This window comes from Leptopilina boulardi, unplaced genomic scaffold (genome assembly GCF_019393585.1).
Source record: "Leptopilina boulardi isolate dan_hultmark-lab unplaced genomic scaffold, ZJU_Lbou_2.1 LbouV2_392, whole genome shotgun sequence".
Lineage (NCBI taxonomy): Eukaryota > Metazoa > Arthropoda > Insecta > Hymenoptera > Figitidae > Leptopilina > Leptopilina boulardi.
In genome coordinates, this window is record NW_026137965.1 from 3,544,183 (window position 1) to 3,557,531 (window position 13,349).

General features: G+C 25.6%; 2 protein-coding genes across 10 annotated transcripts in view; one reads left to right on the forward strand and one right to left on the reverse strand.

Moving 5' to 3' along the window:
- LOC127288513 (protein cordon-bleu) overlaps positions 1-13,349 on the reverse strand; it is a 131,624-nt gene that overhangs the window by 32,989 nt on the left and 85,286 nt on the right. The window contains exon 1 of one of the 9 annotated variants that reach the window (XM_051316004.1): positions 3,905-3,925. The exons of the other annotated variants lie outside the window; for them this stretch is intronic. The gene's annotated coding sequence lies outside the window, so the exon portion shown is untranslated. Of the gene's footprint in view, positions 1-3,904; positions 3,926-13,349 lie in introns of those variants that run through there. 9 annotated transcript variants of the gene reach the window in all.
- LOC127288524 (NADH dehydrogenase [ubiquinone] 1 alpha subcomplex subunit 10, mitochondrial) overlaps positions 1-13,349 on the forward strand; it is a 132,217-nt gene that overhangs the window by 3,393 nt on the left and 115,475 nt on the right. The gene's annotated exons all lie outside the window — the stretch shown is intronic.

A 13,349-nucleotide genomic window follows, 5' to 3' on the forward strand; every position in this document is an offset into this window, starting at 1 on the left:
GCTGGAGACTTATAGAAAAAGCAGTGCTACCACTCCCTTGTAGTTTATATATATATATATATATATATACATAATGGCTCGTCCGGTAATCTCACGAAATAACTATGAAGACCTATTAATCAAAATGGACAATGATCGAGAGATTTGTATTCCTCAATAGAAAATCTCTGGTATATACTTTGTTCGCCTTTCAAATAGCTTCATTCAATGTCTTTATTATACATAATGCATAACATTTTCCTTCTTGGAAAATTCTGCTTTTATAATGCCAATCTTTACTTTCGGGAGTTGGTCTAGAATAATTTTTATTAGAATTAGTGATGGGTGTGGGTGTCACGCTTTTATGTTAATACAATTTTTTTTTATAGTTATTTACCCTGAGTATATGTGCAGGAATATTGAGTCGTTTTTACGTGATTGAATTTAAATTCCCAATTGTGTAAGTACGTCTCTCTCTCTCGTCATGTATATTTAAGCCACGATTTCAATTTAATATATGCGCATCGATTATTTTCAATCGATTCTTTCAGACGTGAATACATCTATAAGATAAATAAATGTTTCGCATATATTTATATATAAATTGTCTAATAAAAACCATTTGAGATATTCTTTCTTTTTTTTTTCTTGATTCAGACTAATTTTGATCTTTTATAATCGAATATTTATTGATATTGGAAAAAAAATATTTTTAAAGAATAATTCGCTTTTATATTACTAGAAATTTTAATAGAATTCTCATATGGACCTTGTCAGATTTTTCTATTTTCTTTTCTAAGTTTTGCTGACATTACAAATTATGTTAGCTAATATATAGGGACAGCAAAAAATTTAGCTGTGGTTACTAATTTTGATAGATCCGATAGTTAGCATCTGTAAGTAATTCCTTTTTTTCTGTGTAGATTCTTGTACAGGAAAAAAAATCTTTATTTGGAATAGCGATATGTTTCTCTAGAATAGCGAAAACTTTAGCTGCTTTAGTGCAATATATCGTTGTTCCAGTGAAACTTATAACTGTTCCAGGTAAAGATTTTTTTCCGTGTAGAGGAAATTAGAAATTGCTTTATTAAACCTACACTTTAGGATCTTTTAAATATTTTTATTTTTTTTTATATTATAGTTTTTATATATAATTCTTATAATGTTTGAAATTATGTATTATATGCGAAATTACACAGTCGCCTACACATGAAATAAATATATTACAGTAAACATATATTTATCAGGAAACCATTTAGACTTTGATCATATTATGAATAGTGTCTTTGAAATTTTAATGGATCTTGTGTGGGATGTTTATCTTTTTTTTTTTTTTTTTTTTTTGTAAGAAAAATAGAGTTGGCTCATGACTCTCAATATAATATTATGTACCAAATAGCTTTCGAATACTACTGATATTAAAAAAAATCAGGCAAGGTCACTAATAGCATGATCGAAATCGTGCACTTGCTTATGGAAACCTCTCAATGGAAGAGGAAAATTGGGTCAGTGGCGCGCTCTTTCGTAAGTTCTTTAAGTACATATAGTTGTATCCACGCCTAATTAACAAGACGAATCTACGATCAGGTGATTGTCGGCATTACAACTTTCGTTTGTTAGCAAAACTCCTTCCCTACTGATTTACGATCGGGTTGATAAGTTTATTGAATATTTTTTCTCTTCGCTTAAAATATATTTGCTGCTTTCACAGGAATTTCATTCCATTGGACTTTTAAAGATATATTCTTTGATAAAATAGTTTCTTAATTACAATTATTTTCAATATATTGAAGTATTTTGTGTGAGAGATAGAGAAGAATTTGAAAAAAATATTAATTTTTTGTTAAAAAGAGATAAGATTATCAAAAATTGACTACTCGGTCAGTACGTTAATTTGGGATAGGGAATTAATTTTTAATAATATTATTCGGCTTTCTATAGGGGCTTTTGGATAATATTTTTGGAAAAAAAGTGCAGATGTCATTTTATGCCTTTCACGTCCTATATATATATGTAAATCTCTTGTCATCGCGCTCTTCATGTTCAGTGCAAGGACAAAATAAAAGTATATATATATAGTATAGAGTAGACAGTCGAGCAGACACAGACATTACATGGACGACGTTACGAACTTGACCTCTAAAAAAAGAACAGGGAGGCGCGACCCAAGGCGACTCGTGACCTGTCTCAACGCGAATAAAACTTTCTCTATATAAATATATATAAAGCACTGCCTCACCTGTCATCTGTTTTAGAAAAGGCGTCTAAAATTAATTTCTTAGAATTTTTATTTGTTCGAATTTTCATTTGTCAAAATTTTTATTTTGTTAGAATTACTTTTTGACAGAATTTCCACTAAACCGATTTTGTATGTTACAGAATTTTTATACAGTCGAACATTTACTTCCCCGAATTTCTATTGGAACGAATTTTTAGTTGTCAGAATATTCGAATTTTTATTTAACAGAATTTTTAGAAAAATGATTTTTCTTATTTTAGATTTTGTACTTAAGCGAAAATTCATTTAACAGAATTTTTTATTTGACGAAACTTTCATTTTTTTGAAGTAAATTCCGTCAGAAACTTTTGGATACGTATGTACAAATAAATAACCAATCAGAAATTATCCAGAAAATTTTTATTGGTTATATAATTGGCGCCAAAATGTTTCAGCCAAATTTTTATTTGAACAAATGAAAGTTCTGTCAAATAAATATTCGATCAAATAAGAAATTCTGTTACATGAATTTTTGGTTGAGTGTTAAATGGAAATTCTGTCAAATAAGAATTTGATCAAATAAAAATTCGGCTAAATAAAAATTCTATGTAATGAAATTCTGCTAAATAAAAATTCATTTAAATAGAAATTGTGGAAAGTAAATGTTCGGCTATATAAAAATTCTGTATATTATATAAAATCAGTTTAATGGAAATTATGTCAAAAAGTAATTCGAGCAAATAAAAATTCGGCTAAATGGAACTTCAATTTTTTATCCATTAAAAATTCTAATAAATAATTTTTATATATATATTTTTAATTCTTGTGTCTCGTTTAGAATGTCATACAGAAATATTGACATTGAATTTATCGAAAATCGTTAATTTCAAATTTAATTTTGTGCTTCATGAAAGAGATTATTCCTGATTTTATTAAAATTTCTCTTTCTCTCATTGTTGATGTCACAAGTCCAAGTTTCGATTTTCACCAATCAGTGAATAATGATGCTTCATTGAATGACAATTACTTGAAATTTCAGTTTAATTCCCCCTGCGCACGCTATAATAGTGAATTTTAATTGGACGCAATTTAAAATGTACAAATAAGGCAATGACTTGAACTCGTTGGTTTTAAATAAATCTTTCACTGGCACATTCGCTTCTCTTTGCGCGCAGGAAGAAACATGCAACTGTAATGAGATTTTATTTGAGAAAAGGAAGAGTTATAATTTCACACAATTGTTCATTCATTAGGATTTTATTGCTGAGAGTATAGGTGGTGTAATGTATGCCACATGTGACACACGATGACAGAGGGAAGTGCATTTTCTCTTGAATTTCCTCTTTTTTATAAATTTATATATTTCCAGTGAGATTAAAACTTGACGTCTAACGCGCGCGGTGACATGATAGTTTGACTTTCTTTGTCACACTTTTTCAAAAAAAAAAGAAAAGAAAATTTTTACAACTATTTATTGGCAATAAGTTCTTTTTTTTTTTTTTTCTTCAAATTTCTATCGTACCTTATCCGACAGGAAATATAAAATTACCGTTAGAACAATCAACTGAATAATCGACATTTTATATTCATTTATGATGGAGGGGGAATAGCACAATTTTTTTTTGTAACTTTCTCATACGTTTTCTCTTTACACTCGCATCCGCACGTCTTTGAAAATTTTTTCTGTCTTTAATTTTTTTTGCTTACCCAATTTGCTGGATTCTTTATTCTCTGATATTTGTTATGTGACACTTACCTGAAACAAAAATTTAATGAAAATTAACATAAGTCGTTTAGAAATAATTTTCAATATTACAATTATTATTTGATAAAAAAAAATATTAGTAGAAATTCTCACTAATTCTTAATAAAATATTACTATTAAATTTAGTAATATTTTTTTTATTAAAATTTTAGTAATAAATAACTGAAAATTAGTAGAAAGTTTTTTAATTATCTAATTATTTATTTCACTAATTTTTAGTAAAATATTACTATTTGATTTAGTAATACTTTTTTTTACTAAAGTATTAGTGAAAAATAACTTAAAATTAGTAGAAATTTTTAATAATTTTTAGTAAAATTAGTAGTGATTTTTAGTAAAGTATTTGATTCATTAATAATATATTTTTTTACTAAAGTTTTTGTGAAAAATTGACTAAAAATTAGTAGAAATAATTCAAATTAGGGAGTATTTTATAATAAATTTACTCGGAGATTTAAGTTTTGATTAACATAATAATTATTATTATTTTATGCAAAGTCAAAATTTACAGTTTCAAAATAGAAAATCGGAAAAATTGCATAAATATCGGACAATATTTTTCGTTAATAGAAGTTTTCCATTGTAATAGTCAAGTCACGTTTGCTTTCATAAATCACAAGAAGTAATCAACATAATCGTCAGTCTTCACAATCCATCAAGATATAAATTTGTTTGTACCTATATATATATATATAGAAACGAGACAAATAATATAATGAATTCCTTAATATATATAAGCAACATTCCATTTTCTAATATTCACATGATTGATAAGCAAACGTGATCGTTAAACTTGACAAGACAGTGTGTATGTGTGAGTAATCGACATAAATATCAAAAAGGAAACGTTATAGCGCAAAATCGAAAATTATATTTAGCCTTTGATAGGTATAGAAAGAATGCGAACTTTTAAGTATTTTAATATATCGCGAACTCTACCCAAGTAGAAATATCCGTAGCTCGCCGTAATTAAACACCGGCATGGTACTGATCCAATACTGGCTGTCGGTATTGACTTTCAGTACTGGCAGTGTACAGACTAATACACCGAATCAGTACCATGTCGGAGGTAAAAAAATATTAAAACCAGTACTGTCAGTACACTGTCATTCACACCGAATCAGTACTATGTCGGTGATAAAAAACATTAAATGAAAAAATCTTTAAATTATTTCAATAGGTAGAAAACGATGATTTTTTATTTAAAAAAATGTATATTAATTTCTTTCGAATACTTTCCCTCAAAATTTTGGATGTAATTGTAATGTATTATTATATACCTATATAAAATATATTTATGTTTTTTTAGTTATTTTAGTACTCATTGAAATATGTGCATTAAGTTATTTATCATGCATACAATAACAATAAGTTGAGAATTTTTTTCTAATAGTTTTAAAAATAAAGCAAATGTAATTTTTTCACTGTAATTTTTAAATATTATTAATAATTAAATATTAAATTTAAAAAATTTTTCACCATTCATATTTTACAGTCGTCTTTTATTAACTTATTTTTAATTATGTAATTCATCAATCATTTTTGTCTGTTTTAATATTATTTACGGTAAAAATAATTTATTAAAAATATTTAACTGAAATTGATATCCAGTTTTATTTCATTAAATCTTTGTAAAAATTGAAAAAATTTTATGAGTTTAAAAAATTTAAGAATAAATTCATTTTATTTTCGTGATCAATAGATAATACAAATTTTGAAATCAAAACTTTTGTATTAGGTGAACTACTTCAAGTCAGCACTTCAAGCCAGCGCGGCTGTGCGGTATGCGTATCTGACTTGCGTTCCAAGGGTTTAGGGTTCGATCCCCCATGCGTGCGAGATTTTTCGTTCTTAGTTTTAAGTGTTATAAGTACAATATTTGTTCATGTGTAATATCAATTATTAAATAATTATTAAATTAAGTATAAGTGCAAAGTAAAAAAAATTAAATATTATGAATTTAAAAAAATAAAAAAATTTACAACACAAATTATTTTTTGTAAAATAATTTATTAAAAATAAAATAATTTAATTAATATAAATGATAATTATTATTTTAATTATTTATTGTTAATAATATTTTATATATTCTAAATAACATTAACTATTATTGGCTTCACATTACCTGTTCGTGGTAAAAATGGGAGTAATAAGCTAATAAGGATGAAATTTGCATTGGAAAGCGTGTTTTAGCATTTTGTAAAAAAGTGAGATTTTAAGTCCGGATGAGTACTTTGCCAGTATTATGCCAGTATTATTCTAGTACTACGTTAGTACTGGTGAGCGGGACAAAATCAGTACTGGACAGCGTTACCAGCCAGGGTTGGTCCACTACTGGCCCAGTACGGCAGTCAGTACCGTTATACTGACTGGCAGTGTTGGGTCAGTACTATGCCAGTGGCACATTTCTACTTGGGTATATATAATGTATAATAATTATAACTTATACGAGGCTATTTTTAATTTTTAAAAAAAGAAGAAAAAAAATTCACAGTGTAACAAGAATTGTAATTTTTTTATTTTTTAACTGCGTATGACGAATATGAATTTAATTTAGATGGAATAATAAAAAAAAAATTAACTGCAATGGAAAGAAATTATTTGATTCAAATAATTTTATTTTGTATATAATAATAATAAATAATAATAATAGAAAAATAATATAAAGAATAAATAAATAATAAATTGTAAAAGAAAAGTTGTATGCAAAAAAAAATATTGAACTTGTTGGGAAGATATTTTTTTTGCATCTGAAGGATTAGTTTGAGTATTTAAAGAAAATAGCTTCCGTCATGTTAAATTTATTAAGTAAATGAGTCCACTTGATTTAGTGATTACTTTTCTCACTGTGGGAATTTCTGTGGATAAGTAACAAATTTTACAATTTCTCTTTACTCCACTAGTTTGATAATAAATTTTCATTTCGAAAGTGTAATAATTTTCAAATCTGACTAATTGATAATGGCAATAAAAAAAAAATAGAAAAATAAAAATTATTTTTCAATTTTCAATATTTGAAAATATAGAAAAATTTTTAATTATTATTATTTATTTTATTATTTTATAAGTAATTATTTATTTACATTAAATAAAAATAAATAAATTTTAAATTATTTATTTTCGCAAATTGAATATATATACAATGTTTAAATACATACGACGTGGATATAAAAATATACAATAAATAAAAAAATGACAATTAAATTAAAAGTTTTAAATGATCAGCAAAAAAAGAGTTATACACGAAAATATTCAAGGATGAATTAAAATATTGTGCTTTATGGTTGGCGAAACAAGTTTTTTTTAATTTCTTACGTATATGGTCACCATAAATTGCAATGGAATTTATTACACTGTAAGATGATTCTTAATTTATAAATGTTGCTCGAGTGATTTTTTTTCTTGTTCATTTTTTTTTATTCTTTTATTTTCATTCTTGGTTTGGGTCGTCGTTGTCGTCGTCGTCGAAATTAAGTACGCCGGATTACATAACTTACGTAATACATATATATATATATACACATACAAGAAGGATAAATACATACTATGTAATTTTGTATATAGGAATAAATGTACAGAGTTTCATTTTTTTTTTGCTCTCTCGCGAGATTAACGATAATTCGATTTCGCGATGAGATGAGATTCTTTCAAGACAAATAGATCCTTATGCAATTGAATTCTAAGCAAGATTGTGATATATATACAGGATGATCATTAATTTTCCGGATCTTCTTAAAGAATTATTTCTTTAATTAATTTTTTTCTCATTTTTTAAATGTGGAAAAAAAATAAAAAAGAGAATTAAAAAAAGAAAAAAAAAATTATTGTGTAAAAAGAAAACGACTGGTTTATGTGAAGTTTTCTAGACCATTAAAAAAAAATTTCTTACATTAAAATTAAATATTATTTTGCATTTTATCAATTTACACATTTATCATAATTAGCGTAAAGAAATTGAAAATAACTTTGGACTTGGATTATGTAACTGATAAATATAAAACGATAATTAAAGGCCGTACTTGTCATACAGGTATTTCTATATCTTTTTTTATGCTTTACTTTTTGAACTAATAAATTTGAATTAAATAAATTTAAATAAATAATTTTCTGGCATAATTTAAAAAAATAATAAAATGACAAAATTACATTTTTTTAAATTATATATTTCTTTAAATATCACTGCAGTGAAAAAAAAATTTATTTGTTTCAAATACTCAATTACTTGAGTATTATCAAATAAATATTTATTTGATCCAAATAATTTTTATTTGAATTAAATAAATTGTATTTGAACCAATAATTTCTGTATTTGAAACAAATATCATTTAATTGACTCAAATAATAATTATATGATACAAATAAATATTTATTTGATAATAGTCAAGTAATCGAGTATTTGAACCAAATAAAATTTTTTTTCAGTGTATTTGATAATTAATAAAAAAAATAAAAATAGATACAATTTTTATATTCTATTTTACGATCCTTTTTTTACGTATATGTATAAATAAATTAAATAACGCCAATCAAGTTTAAAATTTCTCGTGAGCTTTTTTTCGCGGTAGAAATAATTATATGGCTTTAAACAACAAAATTCTGGTTTGTTCAGTCGAGTATGAAAATTTATTCTTTTATGTCGTTTCTTCTAATATAATCATTGGCACTGACTCGAGAAAGCGTATCCAAGTCAATGATGATGATCCTCACATTATATGGTCAATGTCGAGTTATGCATCGGTCTTTAAAGATAATAATAATATGCATCCTGTTGTAAACATACTTCTTTAATAATACCTTCCTATAGACATTTTAGAGGGGGAGGAGAGAAAAAAAAAGTATCCGATAATAAATTTAATTGAAGAATTTTTGATCATAGATTACAAACCGATAATATATCATCAATGAAAAAAAAAATTTTTTTTTCCCTGTAGAAAATGTCTGACATTATAATATTTTTGATGTAAATTTTAGAAAGTCTTGAAATTAACAAAGACATGAACGTCATATTTTTTTTGATGTATGTATTAATGGAAAAATTATATTATTATTATTGTTTTCATTACATATATGTGAGTCGTAAATTGTTGTTAGTTTATTAATTTTTAAGATTTGTTACAATATATATGTAGACAATGGTAGAATTCAATGAACTTTTACTTGATTTTTATGACGAATGAAAGTCTCATCTTCTGTAGGTCGAGGGTTAATAATCACCAATTTCGTGTTTAGAGTGTTATTTATGGTTTGTGAAACTATTTTTCTCTTTTTTTTTCGTGAAAATTTATTTTTTATTTATTTGAAATAAAAAATTTGAAAAAATTTTCACGAAATGATAGATATTATATAGGATTAAGAATTTATGTTAAATCATATATAATTTTAAAAATTGTTTCCGCGCATAAAAATAAATTTATGACTCGAGATATTATATTGAGGACTTCCGAGAAGAAAATTAGAAGATTTTTCTCATGTAAAAAAAAACAGAGAGAGAGAGAGAGACGAGCAGAAAACAGTGTAATTCCAACACTCTCAGGCATTGGATATGGCAAGAAAGTGAGCACTTCTATTCTATTATCCCTCATTTTCTTCCCGTTAGACTAAAAACAAAATTTCCCAGAAACATAGACGAATGATAAAAAGAAAGAGAAAGAGAGAACAAAACTATGATAAACGTGTGTTAATTTTTGAAGAATTTTAAGGATTATTAAAAGAAATTAGTTACAAATTTCATTTTAGAAAATTTTATTAGGAGCTATCATTATTCTTTAGACGAATTTTCATTTTTCGAATTGGAATTTGACGGAATTTTTTTTTAAGAGAATTTTAACTTTGCAAAATTTTTAGGTAGGGAATTTTTTAATTTAGCAAAATTCTTATTTTACGGAATTTTTCTTTATGTACTTCGGATTTATCAAATGTCAGAATTTTCTGTTCATTAGTCCGAATTTTTATTTATACGATTTTTTACTTGATAGAATGCTTAAAACGACAAATCTTCAATTGTCCGAAATTGTAATTGACCGAAAAAAATTGACGAAAAGATATTGGCGCGATTTTTCAAATTTAGTAGTCAGAAATTGGCAAGAAAGTCGAGATAGTTTCTACACACTTTTAACTATCTAGAAACTATTTAGTATAACTGTTCTGACCTTTCTAAATAATTTAGAAACTAGAAAGTTTCCACATAGTTTAACTATCTAGAAACTAGAAAGTTTTCATATAGTTTAACTATCTGAAAACTACATAGTTTCCATATAGTTTAGGTATCTATAAACTAGGTAGTTTTCGTATAGTTTAAGTATCTACAAACTAGAGAGTCTTCATGTAGATTAATTATCTAGAAACTAGATAATTCTAGTTCTCATGTAGTTTAATTGTGTGAAAACTAGAAAGTTTTCAGATAGTTTAACTATCGGTAAACTATATAGTATCTACATAATTTAATTATTTAAAAACTAGATAGTTTGTATATAGTTTTAGTATCGAGAAACTAAACAGTTTTTAGGTAGATTAACTATACCTAGAAACTAAAAAGTTTTTAGACAGTTTAACTATCTAGAAACTAGAAAGTTTTCACATAGTTTAACTATCTGCAAACTACATAGTTTCCATATAGATTAAGTATCTATAAACTAGGTAGTTTTCGTATAGTTTAAGTATCTACAAACTAGAGAGTCTTCATGTAGATTAATTATCTAGAAACTAGATAGTTTTTATATAGTTTGAGTATCTAGAAACTGGATAGTTCTCATGTAGTTTAATTGTATGAAAACTAGAAAGTTTTCAGACAGTTTAACTATCGGCAACTACATAGTATCTACATAATTAATTTATTTAAAAACTCGATAGTTTGTATATAGTTTTAGTATCGAGAAACTAGATAATTTTCAAACACTTTATGTATCGAGAAACTAAACAGTTGTTAGATAGATTTACTACCTAGAAACTAGAAAGTTTTTAAACAGTTTAACTATCTAGAAACTTGAAAGTTTTTAGATAGTTTAACTATCTAAAGTTTATACATAATTTAATTATATAAAAACTAGATAGTTTTCATTCAATTAAAGTATTTAGAACCTAGGAAGTTTCCACATAATTTAACTATCTAAAATCTATATAGTTTCTACCAAGTTTAATTATCTAGAAACTATATAGTTTTCATGTAGGTTAAGTAACGAGAAACCAAATAGTTTGGCCATAGTTTCCACATAATTGAATTATCTAGAAACTAGATAGTTTCCACATAGTGTAAATATTTAGAAACTAGATAGTACAACTATTCTAATCTTTCTAAATACTCCAGATGCTCTGGATAGTTTCCACATAGTTTGCTTATCTAGAAACTTGCTGATCGTAGCATTACATTTCCAGCTAGTTTCAGTATAATTAAGCTAGATAGAAACTAGATAGAAAACAGAATTGCTTTTTCCGTAACTGTATAGAAACATCAAATATTTTCACACAAAAATAATAATAATGATAAAAAAAATAATTAATTAGAAGAAAATATTCCCGTCGAGTTGATCTGTACTTTCCACGTAAAAGTTAAAGTGCCATAATAATCGTCCAAGGACGTAACGCTCTGCGAACCAGAGATGAAAATGATTGCGGATGCCAGTGCCACGTCAGGAATTGCAACCGGCAATGTTTCGTACTTTTTAACTTTACACTATACACGCTCGGCAATTGCGAAATTGATGCTTCCTCTAGTTGCATTACTGCCTCTGTCCATCAGAGATGAAACGACGACTTGTCCTCGCGAACAAGATATATACAAGTAAAATGCGCTTGTTTTTCATTCCAACCATAACGCGTATATATATATAGATATAGGAAAAGGAAAAGCCCCGCAACAAAATGCCCGTAAACGTCTACTATATAGACATTTTCAAAGACTTTAATCGTAGCAGGGAACTTTTTGAAAGACATTTACGGGGCGTTTGGGTAGTACACTTTTCAGTAAGCCAGTTATATATTGTTTCAGACGTGCGATGCATCTCTTTTCTTCCGCGTGTATCAGTTCATCGACTTCCAAGGTCGTCGAACCAGAACACTGAAACTTTATTTTAAAAAAAAATTCTATACATTTTTAATTGAATTTTTTTTTTTATTATAAGGTATAATTTTTTTTAATCAGGAAATATTTATTATTTTATTTATTTATTCCATATGGAAGTGAGATATTAATTAAAAATTTAATTAAAAAAAAAAAAAATTCTATTAGAATTTTACAATTAAAAATTATAGAGGGAGAAATTTTTCTAAAATGAGCGAGGTCTTATGTTGATCAATATATATATATATATATATATATATATATATATATATATATGAAAAATTTTCTCCTCAAATGAGGAAGTTTAAAAAGTGGAACAACAAAGAAGAATAAATGTAATTTTTTCATTTGTGTAATTATAATCATAATTTGTGTTATGAGACAAAAAGAAACAAGGTTACTGCGTGAAAAGAAATAACCTTTGTATAAAGTAAATTTAGATATTAAACAATTCTCATGTTGAAGAATTTTTATTTAATTAAAGTTATAAGCAGAATTTTTATTTAAAAGAATTTTTATTCAAATGAAAGTATATTATTTTTTCATATAAATATTATTTTTTAATAAAAATATTTTTTAATATCAAATATTTTTTAAAAATTATTTTTTATTATAAATATTTTTATTTAGTACAAATATTAGTTTTTTATAAAAATATTTTTTAATAAAAATAATTTAAATTTTTTATTAGTAATTTTATTAAAATTTTGTACTTTATAAAATTCAGTTAAATAGAAGTCTGGGTTATTTAAGAAAACGTGTGACATATTACGTTCATGTTATTTTATAACAAAAGCATCATCGTGCATTTATAAAAGTGCCCTTGCGTGAGTGTATCACATGTCTGGAATATTCACGGAGAGTGTGTTTCCTTAACGGTAACGTCACGGTAAATTGTCATCTCATTCGATGTTGACTGAAAGCAAACGCAGAAAATTGACACGCGATCTTACACACATATTACATGAAACAGATTACGTAAATTTTTTCCCTTTTATCAATTCATAATAAATTTGCAAAACTTTTGTTTTTATTCTTAATTTTCTAATATTAATGCTAAATTTTAATTGTTTTTTCTTTCTGAATCAATTTTGTTTCATTCTGAAACTAAATTTTAATCCTAAAATTTTATTTCAAATTAATCTTGGAAACGGTTTCATTCAGAATGAAACATAATTTAAAAGGATTAAAATTTAGTTTCTATTGGTTTGGAATGAAATTTCAGAATTCAAAAGCATTAAAATTGGAATAAAACAAATTGATTCGGAATGATACGAAAAGAATTATTTTGTTGAGTTACGTAGAAATTTCAATTCGGATAAAAACGGGAA